Source organism: Thalassophryne amazonica, chromosome 13 (genome assembly GCF_902500255.1).
Source record: "Thalassophryne amazonica chromosome 13, fThaAma1.1, whole genome shotgun sequence".
In the NCBI taxonomy this organism is placed as follows: Eukaryota; Metazoa; Chordata; class Actinopteri; order Batrachoidiformes; family Batrachoididae; genus Thalassophryne; species Thalassophryne amazonica.
This window is the reverse complement of record NC_047115.1, coordinates 77,963,366-77,981,240: the sequence shown is the minus strand read 5'-3', so window position 1 is coordinate 77,981,240 and position 17,875 is coordinate 77,963,366. Positions and strand designations below refer to the sequence as shown.

At 39.7% G+C, this 17,875-nt stretch overlaps 1 protein-coding gene and 1 long non-coding RNA gene across 2 annotated transcripts in view; both read right to left on the bottom strand.

Moving 5' to 3' along the window:
* The window catches only part of dntt (deoxynucleotidyltransferase, terminal), a 471,498-nt gene that overhangs the window by 104,820 nt on the left and 348,803 nt on the right, over nucleotides 1-17,875 (bottom strand). The gene's annotated exons all lie outside the window — the stretch shown is intronic.
* Nucleotides 1,345-16,375, bottom strand: LOC117523447. The gene is made up of 3 exons (XR_004564507.1): nucleotides 16,364-16,375; nucleotides 4,860-4,867; nucleotides 1,345-1,420 (listed from the first exon to the last, which is right to left on the bottom strand). It is a non-coding gene; the product is annotated as an uncharacterized LOC117523447 (long non-coding RNA).

Sequence of the window (17,875 nt, the reverse complement as noted above, 5' to 3'; positions counted from 1 at the left end):
CACTGCTGAGATAAGTTCAACTCCTTTACCACATACAGATACACTTCTGATGGTTGAATCTAGGAAGTTGTTGAAGGCCTGAATTTTACTTTTGATCCAGGACAATTTCAAACCCACACAGTCTAATGCCTCACTCAGCTTCTCAAGTGCTGAAATCAGAGTATCCATATATTCCACAAAGGTCACAGCATTGTCTGTGAATTCAAGGTCAGTAAACCTTTCCTCACCAACAAATGTTCACAACCCTACACAGCACCCAGTGCATACAAGCAGTAAACAGCAAAGGAGCCAAAACACACCCCTGATATATGCCAGTTTTCAGTGGGAATAAAAATCAGTCTCTGCCTCTACTCCACACAACACTCACAGTATCTGTTTATAGCCTGGCTATGATGTACAATAGCTTCATTGAAATGGGCTGGGACACCGGTGATCAAACTTGATCAACAAGTCAAATTAATTTGATTCAGAGAAATAAATTGTTGGGAAACATGGTCTAGAATAAAATATTCTAAATTATTATGTTATTTTCAAGCTTAAGCAAATATTCTGCCTCAGATTTAAAGAATACTGCAGATTCTCGATGAATTTTGATGATCTGTGTGGTGCCCTGGGCCAATTTCAGTACTACGCACTACTTACTTGAAATCTTAGACACATTTTCGGTCTGTTGACTCGGTCGCACATCCAGGCACTACATCTGTGAAGTAACGTGCTTCGCAATGCTGGCTGGTGTGACAATAATCAAGCTGGGTGGATTGTTTAAGTAGCGGACAGTTTAATTCAATGTGAGGAATTTTTTTTTTTTACATTTTAGCCACTGTTTTTGTTTTTTTGTTTTTTTAATGCCTGGGAAATGCAAGGCAGTGGGTTGAACCAACAAAGCGAAAAAGAAATTTAAAATCCATCACGATATTAAAAACAAAACACAGAATGTAAAATTTGGGCAGCATGGCTTTCCTTGGCACAGGTCAGTATTTCATAAAGCATAATGATGACATACCAAGAGGATTATTCATCACATCGATCAGTGTCATGTGTTACTTTGGGAAGAAATAAACAGCAGCAAGGCTCCTCCTGGAACAGACCAGCAATTCACAATGCATATATGATATAAAAAATATAAAATACAAAAAAATTACTTTCATAAATACCTTGTGTGTCTATGAGGTAGAAATAAATATCAGGAAACTGAACAGCTGGCCATTGTGTAGGATAATTTTTCTATTGTCCAACTTCGTGTTGGTACGGACAAGATGCCAGTCCTGCTGCTAATTTGGTTTTATATCGCTCCTCAGCGATATTATCCAAGCCCTCTGAATATCTCAAGGCCACACTAAGGCCCCAACAGCAGAAATCTAACTAAATTCAAACATATAATTATGTAAATTTGGAATTCAAGAGCAAATACCACTCTCAACTACATAATGTATCTCTATGGTAAAACACGTCAACAGCCACGTATTGTCACGTCGGTAACTGATCTGACGTGAAAGCAAACTGGAAGTGACATTGCCGCAACCGAATTAATTCTTCCCCTGTGCTATTTTAGATCACATCATGTGACCATTCAATGTGGTGACGCCCTTTGGTTCTACGGGTCATCATGGCGATCAGGCGGATGGCACGTGACCATTCAATGTGGCGGTGCCCACATTCAAAATATTGGTGCCCTTTGGTCCTAGGGGTCCTCATGGCAGATGAGGGAGATGGCCGAGGAGGATTTAGTTTTATTTATTTATTTTTATCATCACCCAAACATCTCATTCAGCCTTCAGCCTAGATGTTCTGTACAAAGATAAGAAAAAAGAAAAAAAGCTGCAGACAACATCCAAACTTTATAATTAAAGTTACATTTGGGATGATGGAAATGTTCTTTGCATTGTCACCAGTGAAAGGTTTTAAGGGGTGGCACCTTTGACCTTGAAGAGAAAATTAAAACTGCAAAAATCAGTGTCGGCTATTTTGTCAAACATAGCTACATCAAGTCCATTCATCTCACTTTTAATTAAACTTCATAACAACAGATGTGCCACCAAGGTCGACAAGAAATGTTAGCAAATGTGAAATGTAAGCGAACAGCCTTGTCACATCTTTCCATTTATAAATGCCAAAGAAAATTTTCCCAGCTCTCCCAGCCTGCCACCAGGATGTTTAGAGGACAGAAACCGCCCCTACGTGGGTTTACCTGTCAGTCACAACGTACGCTCAGGTGTGCCTTTGTGTTCGTGTGTGCACATGACTGAACGTACAGTTAGTGACACCCTGAGGGTTCCTGTGCGACCATCTGCTAAATTAAACCTCTCCACCCCTGCCTCTGCTCGCTATCCCCGACACAAACACTGGCAGAGTGCGACACTGCCATTCCCTAAAGCCCAGTGCAATTGCCCCATTATTGTCCACTCATCCACAGCTCAGAGGCTGGGGGGGGGGGGGGGGGGGTTGCTAAATCTGCAAGCACTCTCCATACAAGATATTGTAATTTGACAGTGAGTTTTGTATTAAATTCTGCTTTTACCCCGGTGGACAGAAACACTCTGGATAACACAGAACTACATTTACTTTCCAATCACATTTGAATTAGACACTTTCTCCCTGCCAAGGAAAATTTGGAAAGGCTGAGCAATCTGCAGAACCATGTTATAGATATGTTTTTGTAATGTATTTTTTTAAGTCTTACACAGAAAAAACAGTATCAGTTGCACCTTGACATTCACACTTCACATGCTTGTCCTCCATGCCATATTTGTATGTAAAAAGTCTAAGATGTTCATCAGGTTTTTTTTGCACATAAAAAAAAAGTGCTGTAAGAATTTTATACTGGCAATAACAATAAGATTTGGATGTTTCCTAAGGTTTCCAGCAGTGAACAGTCAGGATTATATATATATATATATATATATATATATATATATATATATATATATATATATATATATATATACAACCCCTGGCAAAAATTATGGAATCACCGGCCTCAGAGGATGTTCATTCAGTTGTTTAATTTTGTAGAAAAAAAGCAGATCACAGACATGACACAAAACTAAAGTCATTTCAAATGGCAACTTTCTGGCTTTAAGAAACACTATAAGAAATCAAGAAAAAAAGATTGTGGCAGTCAGTAATGGTTACTTTTTTAGACCAAGCAGAGGAAAAAAAATATGGAATCACTCAATTCTGAGGAAAAAATTATGGAATCACCCTGTAAATTTTCATCCCCCAAATTAACACCTGCATCAAATCAGATCTGTTCATTGACACTGACCCTATGTGTCTTCTTGCAAGGAATGTTTTTGCAGTTTTTGCTCTATGGCAAGATGCATTATCATCTTGAAAAATGATTTCATCATCCCCAAACATCCTTTCAATTGTCCAAAATATCAACATAAACTTGTGCATTTATTGATGATGTAATGACAGCCATCTCCCCAGTGCCTTTACCTGACATGCAGCCCCATATCATCAATGACTGTGGAAATTTACATGTTCTCTTCAGGCAGTCATCTTTATAAATCTCATTGGAAAGGCACCAAACAAAAGTTCCAGCATCATCACCTCGCCCAATGCAGATTCGAGATTCATCACTGAATATGACTTTCATCCAGTCATCCACAGTCCACAATTGCTTTTCCTTAGCCCATTGTAACCTTGTTTTTTTCTGTTTAGGTGTTAATGATGCCTTTCGTTTAGCTTTTCTGTATGTAAATCCCATTTCCTTTAGGCGGTTTCTTACAGTTCGGTCACAGACGTTGACTCCAGTTTCCTCCCATTCGTTCCTCATTTGTTTTGTTGTACATTTTTCGATTTTTGAGACATATTGCTTTAAGTTTTCTGTCTTGACGCTTTGATGTCTTCCTTGGTCTACCAGTATGTTTGCCTTTAACAACCTTCCCATGTTGTTTGTATTTGGTCATCAGTTTAGACACAGCTGACTGTGAAGAACCAACATCTTTTGCAACATTGCGTGATGATTTACTCTCTTTTAAGAGTTTGATAATCCTCTCCTTTGTTTCAATTGACATCTCTCGTGTTGGAGCCATGATTCATGTCAGTCCACTTGGTGCAACAGCTCTCCAAGGTGTGTTCACTCCTTTTTAGATGCAGACTAACGAGCAGATCTGATATGATGCAGGTGTTAGTTTTGGGGATGAAAATTTACAGGGTGATTCCATAATTTTTCCTCAGAATTGAGTGATTCCATATTTTTTTCCTCTGCTTGGTCTAAAAAAGTAACCATTACTGACTGCCACAAACTTTTTTCTTGATTTCTTATAGTGTTTCTTAAAGCCAGAAAGTTGCCATTTGAAATGACTTTAGTTTTGTGTAATGTCTGTGATCTGCTTTTTTTCTACAAAATTAAACAACTGAATGAACATCCTCCGAGGCCGGTGATTCCATAATTTTTGCCAGGGGTTGTATATAGCCCTCATTTATCAAACTGTGCAGAGAAAAGGTTCTAAATCTAGATTGTAAGAAGAAATATTATCCATTTTATCAAACAGGTGTACATTCACTGGGTGCCTTGCCTTTGAGATCGAGAAATGCCTGGAAAGAACTTATTGAGTCATGATGTTCCTGGACAGGGGTATTTGGTGATGTTGATTTTTAGAAGAATCAAGGTCCAAGTCTTTGGGGTCCTGTTGATACCTGTCTTTCTGTATGGTTGTAAACGTTGGGCATTAACAAGTGACCTAAGGCAATGACTGGAGATCTTTGGTACTTGGCCCCTTTGGAGGATCCTTGAAAACTCCAGGTGTTGTGAAAGTGTAGGAACACGGACCCACAACAGGGGGCGACAATGAACGGACAATGGAGGAATCAAATATACTGTTTTTACTGTTGTGAAAAAAGGGCACAACAAATACAACTGATAACAATAGAGAGCTTAAGTTTAATTCAAAGGTGTCGTGTGGGCAGGCTCGACGATAGGAGACGTCTGTCCAAGTCGAACCGGAACCAACCCGATCTCCGCCGCCACCGGACCCCGGGGATACTGGAGCCGCCAAGTCCCGAATTCCCAGGTGGCCACTGCCTCCGCTCGCCGGATCCGGTACTGCTGGCAGGAAACAGAAACAGTCAGGTGTGGGCGCGGCTGCACCCAGCAACACAGAGGGTGGAGAGTCCACCTCCACCTCTCGTCAGGAAAATACTGGTGAGTGCAGGAGTGTGAGTACTTATCCAAGAAGTCCACTACAATCTCCCGCTGTACCACTCACTATCTGCTTATCCAACACACAAGCAACAAGGTATTACCGTCAAGAATACAATCGGCTGAGTACGTTACCTCTTAGGTATGGCGATATCTCGGCAAATGAGGTGGAGATGCCGTCCTGCTGATATACCTCCGTTTTGATTGGGATCAGCTGTCTCTAGTGATGGTTGACAGCTGTCGTCCTGGCTGCTCCTGTGAGGCGGCAGCGCCCTCTGGTGCCTGGAGCCCGCACTCCAGGCAGGGCGCCCTCTAGTGGTGGTGGGCCAGCAGTACCTCCTCTTCAGCGGCCCACACAACACCTGGAATGACTTTGTATCAAATAAAAGGTTACTTAGAGGGACTAAGATGAGGAGTATCACGTGCATTGTGAGGGAATGTCAGCTTTGACATTTTAGTCATGTTTCTGTGAAGACTCTTAGCCATGTGGCAAATTTCTCTGTGTGTAATCCAATGCATGCATGCCTGAGAGTTGAAAAACTCAGTGGCTGGAGAAGGACAAGGGGGCACCCACACATCACCTGGCTGCAGTACATAGATGGTTATTTTAATTATGTGGGGATCGACCAGTTGTCTGCCTGGGTGGTTGCCATCTAGGATGCAAGGAAATTCCATCTTGTCATGAATGTGGCAAAGGACCATACTCCCACACTTGCTCCCATACTTGACTTTGTGGATGAGGTTGCATATTGTGATGACAGCAATGGTTCAAGCTGCAGTTTCTGTGTTCAACCAGTAGAAGCTGTGCATACATATGGTCAGAGATGAGTGCATATTTACACACGATTCAGAATACAAGTTGACAAATTCTATACTTTACATTGAAATGCTTGTATGCACTGTATAATCACAGCTCCATGCTTGATCATTTGATAAATGAGGCCCTTCATCTGCACTGTTTCAGTCCACCTTTTGTGAAGGGATACTGGTCTCTGCTTGGGAAGTAATCTGTCTTGGACTGGATTCCCATCCAGGGGGAATCATAGACTCTCAACCACTTCACAATGTGACATCCAGGGATAAGCATCAGCAACACTGAGCATTCATTCCTATATAGGACTTATGTCTTCTTAAGTTACTTGGAGACCAGTCCAACACAAGGGCAGGGTTGGTGGTCAACCAGTTAAGTATGCTAATTTCTAGTGTGGAAGGTTCCTGGTTCAAGGCCACCCCTGCCCATTCTCCATGCAACGTAGGGTTGCATCAGGAAGGGCATCCAGCATAAAAGTTGTGCCAAATCAACACGTAGGTCCACCTCGGATCTGCTGTGGCAGAGTGAAAACAACAGAGAAGCCAAAGGGACTTACTTACCAGTCAACACAATTTAGAAGGCTATTTTAAATAGACAATCAAAAATATGTTTTTCTTGTGGTTATATCTACAGTGCTGCTTCATTTTCTTTCACTAGAAAATGTGATATCATGACTTGAGCATGTTTCTTTGCATGTGCCTGAACTCATCAGTGTCTCAAATGGATGGACAAGCTCAGGTTTTCCTAATCACAAACTGAATAGGCCAATAACAGCCCAGCCTGACACAGTTGCTGAATGGTTAATGTGATCATTTTTTAAACTCTTGATTTAAAGAAAACAAGCACATCTCGACTGTTTCATTCCAACTCCATGGAGGCAAGATGCAAAAAATTGTCAGCCTCCAATTACTTGTGGGTCTGACTTTCATATCCAGGGCCATTTCTGTTTTTCTAAGGCCATCCAGGGGCTATACTGTGAGAAGTAGCTTGCTGTGAATGTTGTGTTCACCCCAACTGTGAGCTGGACAGGTGTACAAACAGAAGAAACCACCTTGAGTATGTCATTGTGTTATTTTGTGTGACATCAGGCAAAAAATGTAATTGCTAATTTGCTCATAATTTGTAGTATAACTCAGCTGCTTTTTTTGGATTCATGAATTGCCAGACCAAACAATTTTGCGGGACATTGCCCACCCCTGATTGATCACCCCTGCACTGAAAGGTACTGTACATCTACTTGCCTTGCACAGCCCCATTCCAATATGTTATATTTATTTGATAGTGGTTAGGGTTAGTTTTACCCATTTGTCTATTTGACTCCTTTATTTCTTACAGAAGTTTTTTTTTTTACCTTTTCTTTTTATTGTTGTTTATGAACCAATGACACCAGATCACATTCTGTGTATGTGAGAACTTACTTGGCAATAAATTCAATTCTGATTCTGCACTACACAGTATATCCACACTTAATGTTGAATAAAAGGGAGAACAGAAATTACAAGCTTGACAGAGCTCATATAGTTTAATATTTCTTTCATCTCATACAATGTTCACTTTAGTGCTGAGAAGAGCCAAAGGGATGTCACAGAGACAATATGACTGGACCTCTCATATCAGTAACTGAGCTTCAGAACCAAAACCAGGACACCTATGCTCACAGCCTTTTGGCCAGAAGCTCATTAATCATGCTCCAACATATGAGAAAAAGTAATTACCCTCTGAAAGGTACACGTTCTGATGTCCACACCACAGAACACACTTTATGCACACAGCATATGAATGTTTGCATACACAGAACAAACTATATTGAATTGCTAAATCATGAACATATTGTAACTGTATTTTGTCTTTGTAGCTTCCATAGAGAGCAGTGAGTGTAATCACACACAGAGTGAGTTTCAAGGGTAGATCCCTTTTTTTTTTGAGGTGTTGGCCAGGTCATGGTTCCCTCCTGTCCAGGGAGGGAGTCAGTCTGTCTTGGCATGATGAAGTCCTCCACCTGTCTTCATTCATCACGCGCACGACATGTATTAATTATCACAAACCTTCAGACTTACAGCAGAGGACAAAAATGCACCAACTCCACTCTTTCTCCACCTCCTTCCGTCCATTCCCCCAACTGACATCACTCCCTCAGACCACATACTTTAGTTAAAATCAGCACTGGTGGCCACAGTGATGCTGGTTGTAACAGCCTATGGCACAACAAGTCAGTATTTTCTGAGTACACCTTGATGTCACTTATGACTTCCAGGATGTACTTGCCCAAACGTGACAGTAAAGGTGGAAACATAATAATCACTCAAACGTGCAAAATATTGTTTCTCTGTTTTTTTTTTTTTTTTTGTTCTGAGTGAAAGGCCTCAGAGCTTCTTCACTGGAACTAAAGATACATCGCATGTTGACCTGACAGGCTGGAATATTTGTCAAGGCTTTGTCTGGCACCATTGACCTGTATCCTCGGCAGTGGTGGGCACAGATAACCAAAAAATTAACTTCAATAACAGATAATCAGATAACTGAAAACCTATCTTTGATAAAGATAAAATGATAAACCACCCAAAAATGTATTGGAAGTTACAGATAACTGATAAATTCCAGTATTGTCTCTGGTACACTTGCAACTACTAACAAGCTGATTTTGAGTTTTAACACCACAATCGCTTCTGGTAGCATCAAAATGGACAACAGACCCAAACAATGAGCCAGCACTTCTGCCTTTGAACATCTTGTCTCCTGCTGGAAGCTCCTGTTTACTACATGGCTTCCAGCACAGAAGCAAGCTGAGAGGAGCCACAAAGCTCAACTCTCTACTCAATCACAATGCTGTCTTGGAAAATAAAGCAATGCTGAGTTATGGTTTGTGTATAAATAAAATGAATATTGATAGAATAACCCCATTAATGTCAATTCTGTCATTTGTACAAAGTTAAAATATAACATATATCTTTTAATGTTGAATAATGCACTAATTCTAAACTTTTGTAACAAACACAGACAGATCGCAAAGGATTCTCGGTAAAATGTGCCTCAGCTAAAACTGATTTGGTTGAGTCATTCATTCTATGTAAATCAACATGTTAATGTGACGTGTGTCGAGTGTTGGTGTTTACAGATAAATGTGCTTTTGTAAAATATTCCATTTTTTTTATTTGTAAAAACAGCCATTTTCAAAAAAAAAAAAAAAAAAGCCAAGTTGTAATTAGATAACCGTCTGATATAACCGGTGTCAAAAATAAATAGAACACTGCCATGATCTACTGGTGCCAGACGTTCAGTACTTAAGTTGGGTTTACACTGTGCGAGCTTTGGCCCTTTTTCAGCTGATTTTTCATTTGTGCAAGAATTTTTTGGATCGCACCGAGTTCCAGGTTAATCGCGCGTCCTGCATCATTTAGTATACATGGAGTAACGAGCTGCGTTTAACATCTCACAACCACCTCCTGATTGCCGATTGTATGGTCAAATGAAAATCAAACCTGTTTGATATTCTGGTCAGTCATCGTGAGGGTATCCTGCTGCTGAATCGCAACAAACATCCAACCTCTCGCACTGTGCATGTGCAAACCTGTCTTGTAATGTTTTTTGTTTTTTTCAACTTTAATGTCTCCCATCAAGAGTTTTGTAAATTAAGTTTGAAAAAAGCTTACACAACGTGTGTGAGAACATAAATCGTGCGCTCTGAACTTTTACACCGTGTGGTTCTGTGGTACAGTTTGAGCTGGAACTGAGTACAGTGATTGAAAATATCAGCCCAGCCTCAGTTTGAATACTGCCATGAACACTACTGTCCAGTAGATGGCAGTAAAGACCTTGAAAACTTGCCAAAACAAAATTCCAGATAATCTGTGTCTGCTACATTTAAGATGGGTGGATTTAATAAACACAAACGTAATAGCATCTTATAAACCCAGAGAATATATTCACAAGAGTTTTAGGCACTAGAGTTTAATGCTGTTGTCTGTGGAGCCTGATCAGAGTGTCTCAATGCATTTCTCCTGTTGTGAACGTACTGAGATTACCCTATCACCCATAATGCACCTGGACACAGCATGTCCACACTAAAACCTTAAAAATTACCACATTACTTTAAAACTAAAACATATATCTGATATGTCCAAAATTAGTTTGATTACATTTTCAACCATAAGTTAAAAATGTATGCCTCTGGATGACTTGGGTGATATTGCCCGCATATCAGTATGGGGTTAAAAGAAATTAGGGTTTTTTTTGGTGACCAGTTCTCCTTTGCCTGCAGAGAATAGAAGCAACTGTTTCTTCTAGAAACAGCTCTCCTCTGTTTTGCAGAGGGTACAACTACACATCTGCTATGAAATATTTAGCAGGTAGATGCTCAACTGATTTTAATTTTTATAACTGTTTGTAGCTGTTCAGCTTTGTTTACCATGTTATTGGTCTAAAAATTATCAGACAAAACTTTATCGCAAGATAATTAGTCCAATAATGGTCTTTAAAGTTATCTAAAAAGATAATCTGATAATAAAAATATTATCTTTGATAATTATCGGTTATCGGATTATCGGAACTGTGCCCACCACTGATCCTCTGCCCTTAGAGGTGGCATCTACTGTTGTGTGATGGTGGGGAGAGGGCCTGTCTCGAGGTCGATTCCTGAAGGGCCAGCCTAGAGGTGCCTATACCCACTCCTTTCAGGGCCTTGGTACCACCTCTGTAATTCTTGGATTGCTCAGTAGTTCTGTATCTTTGCCCTCTGGATACTAACAGTTTGGAGGTGCTTCATTGGCTGTAGGGCTGCATGACATCAGGGAATTTGTACTTCCTTCAAGCATTATGTCACATTCCTGATTCAATAATTGAAACAGCAATTCTTTTATAACCTGGTGGTATATAGATAGAACCACCCCCCATGCACATCAAAAATAATATCGTGTTCAAGCTCCTTCCTTTTTTCTTTTACAATCGGAGGTATCTGTCTTCAACTAGGTTAAGAGTAGTTAAGCATTTTTTTTATAAAAACAAACAAGTATCACACTGTTGGAATCAGCACATCAATGCTGTGATATAAGGCGTCAAATAAACTACAACACTCACAGATTGCTCTTGTTCAGTATTTTAAAATTGCTATGTGATTGTGCTAAAAGCAACCAAACGTTCTCTTTCTTAATAAGGTCTTTAAGATATTATAATAAAGAGATTTAAAATTAAGGTTAAGATATTTATTGTACATTTTGTTTATTTAAGTTTTTATCATATTATTTCACATTCTGTATTGCATGTACTGTCCTTAGAATAATTAATGATATAATATCACACAGTCCTGTATATATATATAGGTTGTGGTATGCGCCTAAAAATCTGGTCTGTGAGCCACAGACCAGATTTTCAAACAGAGAAGAACAACTTTTAGCTTCTATATTATAACAGCCTCTGTGTGCATGTGTACGTGCATGTGTTTGATCACGCAAAAACCAGGGAGAGCTGACATTTACTGTTTGGTATGCTTATGTATTTTGGTTCAAGGATGAACGCTGTGAAAACAGAAAGCTGATAGGACACATATTTTTGGATAAATTAGCAATTTTAGTGAACCAATAAACAATGGATGTATTGCTGCAATGCACCATGGGAGTTTGGGGTTTTAAATGTTGTTCTTGTGGTTCATGTTAGTTTAACAGTGTTGTTAGTGTTCTTGATTTATTGTGTTTTGTAGTTCATTTGGCTTAGTCAGTTTAGTTAAGTGTTATGTTGCTGTTACCATGAGTGAGTTAAGTGTCATGATGGCACCATAAGTGAAATGTGTAGTGCTTTTAATGTATTCTGCCCCCATCTCTATTGATCAAATTAAAAGCACCTGCGTACAGCAAAATGCAGAAAAGCCAACAGCTGTGGGTCTGTGTATTCAATTTTAATAACAAACAAGCTGGGGTTAACTGACCTTTGCCCTTTGGTATGTATTTTGGGTCAAGGATGAATGGTACCAAAACCAAACATTGATAGGACTAATATTTTTAGAGAAGCTACATATATTAGCTAACAGCACTCAAAAATGGACACTGATATTTACATTCAGGACTCACACTCCAATCAGTGGGCAGTAAATCATCTAAATATTAAAAACACAAGTGATTTTATTTATTAAGTTTCATGTAATTATATAATATAATTGTAAGTATGTTAAAAATACATGGATGGCACAAGAAAGTGGCAACACTTATTCCCATTGTGGTCCATTTAAACACCAAATGACAAAATAGAAGTAAACATAAAGTAATAATAATAGTGTGCATATGATAACAACAACCTAAACAATTTATAAATACGAAGACAGTAAACTAACATAAAAAATATGGGTTGAGTTCTTCAGAAACCTTTGAGGTCTAAGCCAAGTGCTCTCAGTGTATGTACGTGCGTGTGTGCGTACGTGTGTGTGTATGGTTTGATTATGGTTAGCGTGTATGGTTGGTTTAGTCAATTTAGTTAAGTGTAATGTTGGTACCTTGAATGAAATCAGTAGTGCTTTTAATGTCTTTCGCCATCATCTCTGTCAAATTAAAAGCACCTGCTTACAGCAAAATGCAGAAAAGACAAAATAGAAGTAAAAATAAAATAACAATAATACTGATAGTAATATTAATAATAGTGCTAATAATAATAATAATAATAATAATAATAATAATAATAGTGTGTATATGATAACAAGATCCCAAACAATTTGTAAATACAATAACACAGTAAATTAACATTAAAAAGTTACATAAATAAAAAGAAATACAACCTCAATTCCAATGAAGTTGGGATGTTGTGTAAAACGTAAATACAAACAGAATACAATGATTTGCAAATGCTCTTCAACCTATATTCAATTGAATACACCACAAAGACAAGATATGTAATGTTCAAACTGATAAACTTTATTGTTTTTGTGCAAATATTTGCACATTTTGAAATGGATGCCTGCAACACGTTTCAAAAAAGCTGGGACAGCGGTATATTGTTGTGCTGTTTGTTGTGATTTGGCGCTATATAAAAAAAAATTGATTGATTGATTGATTGATATTTACCACTGTTTTACATCATCTTTCCTTCTAACAACACTCAGTAAGCGTTTGGGAACTGTGGACACTCATGATTGGGTATAAAAGGAGCATCCCCAAAAGTCTCAGCCATTCACAAGCAAAGATGGTGCGAGGATCACCACTTTGTGAACAACTGCATGAAAACATAGTCCAACAATTTAAGAACAATGTTTCTCAACATTCAATTGCAAGGAATTTAGGAATTCCATCATCTACAGTCCCTTCTGGGTGCTCCAGGTTCCTCCCGCATCCAAAAGGTTAATGTAATAGTTTAAATTGACCGCATGCATGTGTGAATGTGTTTGTCTGTCTATATGTGGACTATCCAGGGTGTACCCCGTGACTACGCCCTGTGACTGCTGGGATAGCTCCTCCGTCCGTGACATTTAATTGGAATAAGTGGGTATAGAAATTGGATGTATGCTAGGATATCCACATTCTAGTGTGCTGCTAATGTAAGCAGATGGGATGTGGGATTTGAACCGGGAACCTTCCGCACTGAAACCAAGTGCATTAACCACTTGCCCACCAACCCTGCTCTCTAGTGTGCTGCTAATGTGTTTAAATAATGTCTAGTCATGGATGGCTGTTAGTTTACTGGTGGCCTGATCAAATGTTATAAATTTCATTAAATATACAGTTGAATAGTCTCCACCCCATTGTAAGCCTCAAAATGATAAAGTTGATATAAGGATGGTTGGATATAAGGCTCAATAATAATAATAATAATAATAATAATAATAATAATAATAATAATAATAATAATAATAATGTATGTAACGTAAGAACAACTTCCATGCCAGTTTAATAATAAAAAAAGACAAAAAAATAAACTGTGGCATCTGATGAGCTCAGTTAATTGTGTAGGATAATACCCTGAGTACAGTATGGGAAGTCCTATTTTTGTGTATAAGGGACTACACTCAAGTACAGCAAATAAACATCAAGATGGAAAGATTTCGTATATGTGAACCCAAAGTCATGCTTCTTCTCGGCTGTCCTGAAGCCCGTTTCTCCAAAGGCTCCAACGATTCCCTTGAGCCTGTCTTTAATTGGGAGCAAATCATTAGTTTGAGTGTGGCACTCTAATCTTTCTTGGTTGTGAGGATTTCTGAATAACACAAGATTAAAGTCCGCCTTTAAATGACCGCCTTTTGGTCTTTCTTTGAGATATCCCCTGTTTAATCAGACATCACTTCTCATCGCTCTTCTGTTTCTCTGACAGTCGCATGTGCAACACTGACTTTCACGAAACCCACTAGCCAATTAGAAATGACAGCAAAAAGATGAAGGTGCCATTATCACGCTGTCCACAGCCTTATGTTGAACCATTTAATGACAGGAGGACTGGCACCGAGCGTGGACATAAAGAGGTCTCTTCCTCATTTCCTGCCCAAGGCAAAGCTTGAGTGAACAGAGGGGACAGCAACTGCTCAGTAACAGGACAGACACCGGGACAGTTAATTGATCTTCATTACGTTAATTACAGCTGTGATGTGGACCAGGGAATGAAAAACGGGTCACAATGTTGTTCTGTCTGAATGTACCCTGTTAAACTCTCTGCTGACCTTGAAACTAGTCAGGAAAGTCACAGTACTGCGAGTACTGAGAGTGAGGATGAGGATCAACACATACTGAAATCAGTTTAACTGAACATTGAAAGGTGGTTTGCTGGAAATAGTTTTACCACTGTGATGACACACAGATGGCATGTTGATTACATTGATCGCCACTATTTTGCCACAGTCATGCCACACGATTGCCAGCACTCGCCAGGCTGTGCCACTCAACCTCACTAGTCGCACGGTTGCCCTTTACACACCACTAGCAGTGTTTGTGTAACAGGCTCTAAAGTGCCAGATTGTTTGGAATCTCCAAATCCATGATAATATGGGAAAAAGACAGCTGAAAAGACACTGACCAGGCAGCCTGGTCTCATGTTTTTTTGTTTGTTTGTTTTTGTTTTGTTTTGTTTTGGGTGCCCTGTCACGAAAAGCACTTTTTTTCATTTTGCTATTTATAATTTTCCCCTTCTCCTAATTATAACTATAACCATAGACCGTAAATGTGTACCCTCCTCAAATGTTAACCATGACCCCTCTAGATCCCCTCTTTCACCCCACATGTTGTGGCCCCCGTCACAAAATGAATTTGTGCCTCCATTATGCAAAATGCCCCATTTTCATACCCCCGTCATGACCCCATAGATTAATGTACTTTTCGTAAGCCAGTCCCATGAACTGGCGTGAGACTGTGTTGGGCCAGGAAGCAGCAGTTGACATGCTCCATTAAACACCACCAAACTCCGTGCAAATGCAAAGGTCACACAATATGCACATGCCAGCATTCACTGGTACTGGCATCAGGTGTTGGTGAGGATCAAACGCTAAAGGCTGCCATGCACATAGTGGTGCAGTTTAGCCAAACTTTCCATAAAAGTTGTTCATTTTATGATAAAAGCATGGAATTTGACACACATGTTCTAAATTAACTAATATTTATTTTCAGATATGGAGCCATCCTGGAGCTGACCTCGAATGAGCTACAGGGGTCCATAAAGAATTAAACAGGGGTCAAAATTTAAAAATGTTCCAGTCATGTTGAAACCTATACCACATTATTGCTATTCCATTTATTAAACCTTTTATTTCAACCAATAATTTGCATCATTTTTTTAACCAAATTGGAGCAACTTTAACATTTGACCCCTGTACAAACTGGAACTGACCTTTGGCACCATTTTTGCTGTTTTTACCCATAACTCCATGGAATTCAGTCATAGATCGTCCAAAATATACCTTTTGGGAATTGTTATGATCAGACAAATAATGTGGTATAGTTTTCAACATGATTGGAGCATTTTTAAATTTTGACCCCTGCGTAATTCTTTATTGACCCCTGTAGCTCATTAGTTGTCAGCTCCAAGATGGCTCCATATACTGTAGATAAATAATCATTAGTTAATTTAGAATATATTTGCCAAATTTCATGCTTTTATCACCAAATTAACAATTGTTTTGCTATGAGCCCTACTAACATGCCTTCTGTGCGAGAGGTGCTTTCACTCAGAGTGTTTGGCCTAAACACTGCTCCCTTTGCTGTGACGGACATGCCAAAGAAACTCATCAAACCTGAACAAACACATGCACGGCTTCTATAATTTTGTGCATGTGTGTATGCATGTGTTTGTGTGTGTGTGTGTGAGTCCCTCCTGTCCACTCCAGTGCACGGATGGCTGCACTGTCAGCAAGCCTGACTTTGCCCTTGCATCGGAATAAACACCATCTGAGTTCACTTGCTGTATAAAATATCTGTCAGGGAGCTGCCACCGAGTGATCCCGGGACTCTGACCTCCATCTCCGGGGAGCACAGAGATGGGGCATTGTGGTGACAGGGTGTCTCCCCTGTCAATCTGTGCAGCGATACGTCTTACACCCTTGTCACACTCTGCTCACAACTCAAACAGCTTACCGCCCTGCCCTGTGCATTGGAAATGGGACAGGGTGCCTTACAGGAAGCAGTGAATATTCTCAGGGATAGGATAAACATGAGCTTCAGCGACGGCTGTCAGGAAGATTGAGAGTTTTCCACATTTTTGTTGTTGTTGTTGTCATCTTGTCAATACTATAAAACTTTGCTTACGGAATCACTGAGCCTCTCAGACAAAGAGCAGTCTTGTTTTTAAGTTGACGCTAAGCCAGTGTGTTTTCAGGAATGTACAAGCTCGAATCTTGCTTTCTGGTTGTTGGAACTCATGGATGTATTTGATTTAAAACACAAATCTGTCTTCCATACTGCACTTGCTGCTCTTGCTGTAGAAAATGTGAAAATCAGTGCTGTCTATCATTGTTTTCTTCATTTGCCCTGGAGCTGAAGTCATCTGACCCTCTGTCAAAAGTGATGTTCACATGTGCTTGGTAACTTGTGTAAAAGGATGAAAAAAGAAGGATCTGTCAAGACTGATGGCCCAATTTGTTATTTGAAGTCCAATAATATATAGTTGGAGCAAAGATACCTTAAAATAGATTGAGGGCAGGTGGCTCCATGCATTGCCGCATCCACCATGCTGACAAACCCGCCCTGGGTCATTGATGGTAACCACCCAGGGAGAAATGTGATCCAACCCCCCATCCCAAAAGCAGCCATCTATTTGCAGCAGTCAAGTCATGTGTGTGAGACCCCTTGGCCTTTTCTAGTTGCTGTGTTCGTCAACACTGAGTCACCAGGCGAGCTGTATCATACCCAGAAAAAAAACACCATATGGTCAAAATCTTGAAGCTGATGTTCCCTCACAATGCAAGCTAGTCTCCTTAGTAACAGTTTATTTGACGCAAAGTCATTCCAGCAGTACCCAGGGGTCATCTGAAGAGACCTAGTACCAAAGACATTCAGTTCTATGCTCAGATCCACTGGTTAGCATCCAAGTCTCATAACTGTACAATGCACAAGGACCAGAAAGACTTGGGCCTTCACTCTCCACACAGAGGTATCAGAAGCACCAAATCCCAATTCCCAGGTCTTGCAAAATCTTATAAGCTGAGTACCCAGAGACCTGAATGTCACTGTCAAGATAAGATCGACACTTTCACCACATATAGATGAACTTCTGATTGTGAAGTCCAGGAATTCATTAAAGGCCTTGTTCTTAGCCTCAATCCAGGAATATCTCAAATCTAGACACTCTGACTCATTGCTCAGTTTTCCAAGTGCTGCAAATAGGACATCCAATGAAACACAAAGTCAGGGTCCATAAACAGGAGAGGTGATGGGCTTGAGATCAGAAGATCGTCAGTTTAAATCCCAGCCTGACTGGAAAATCACTAAGGGCCCTTGGGCAAGGTCTTTAATCCCCTATTG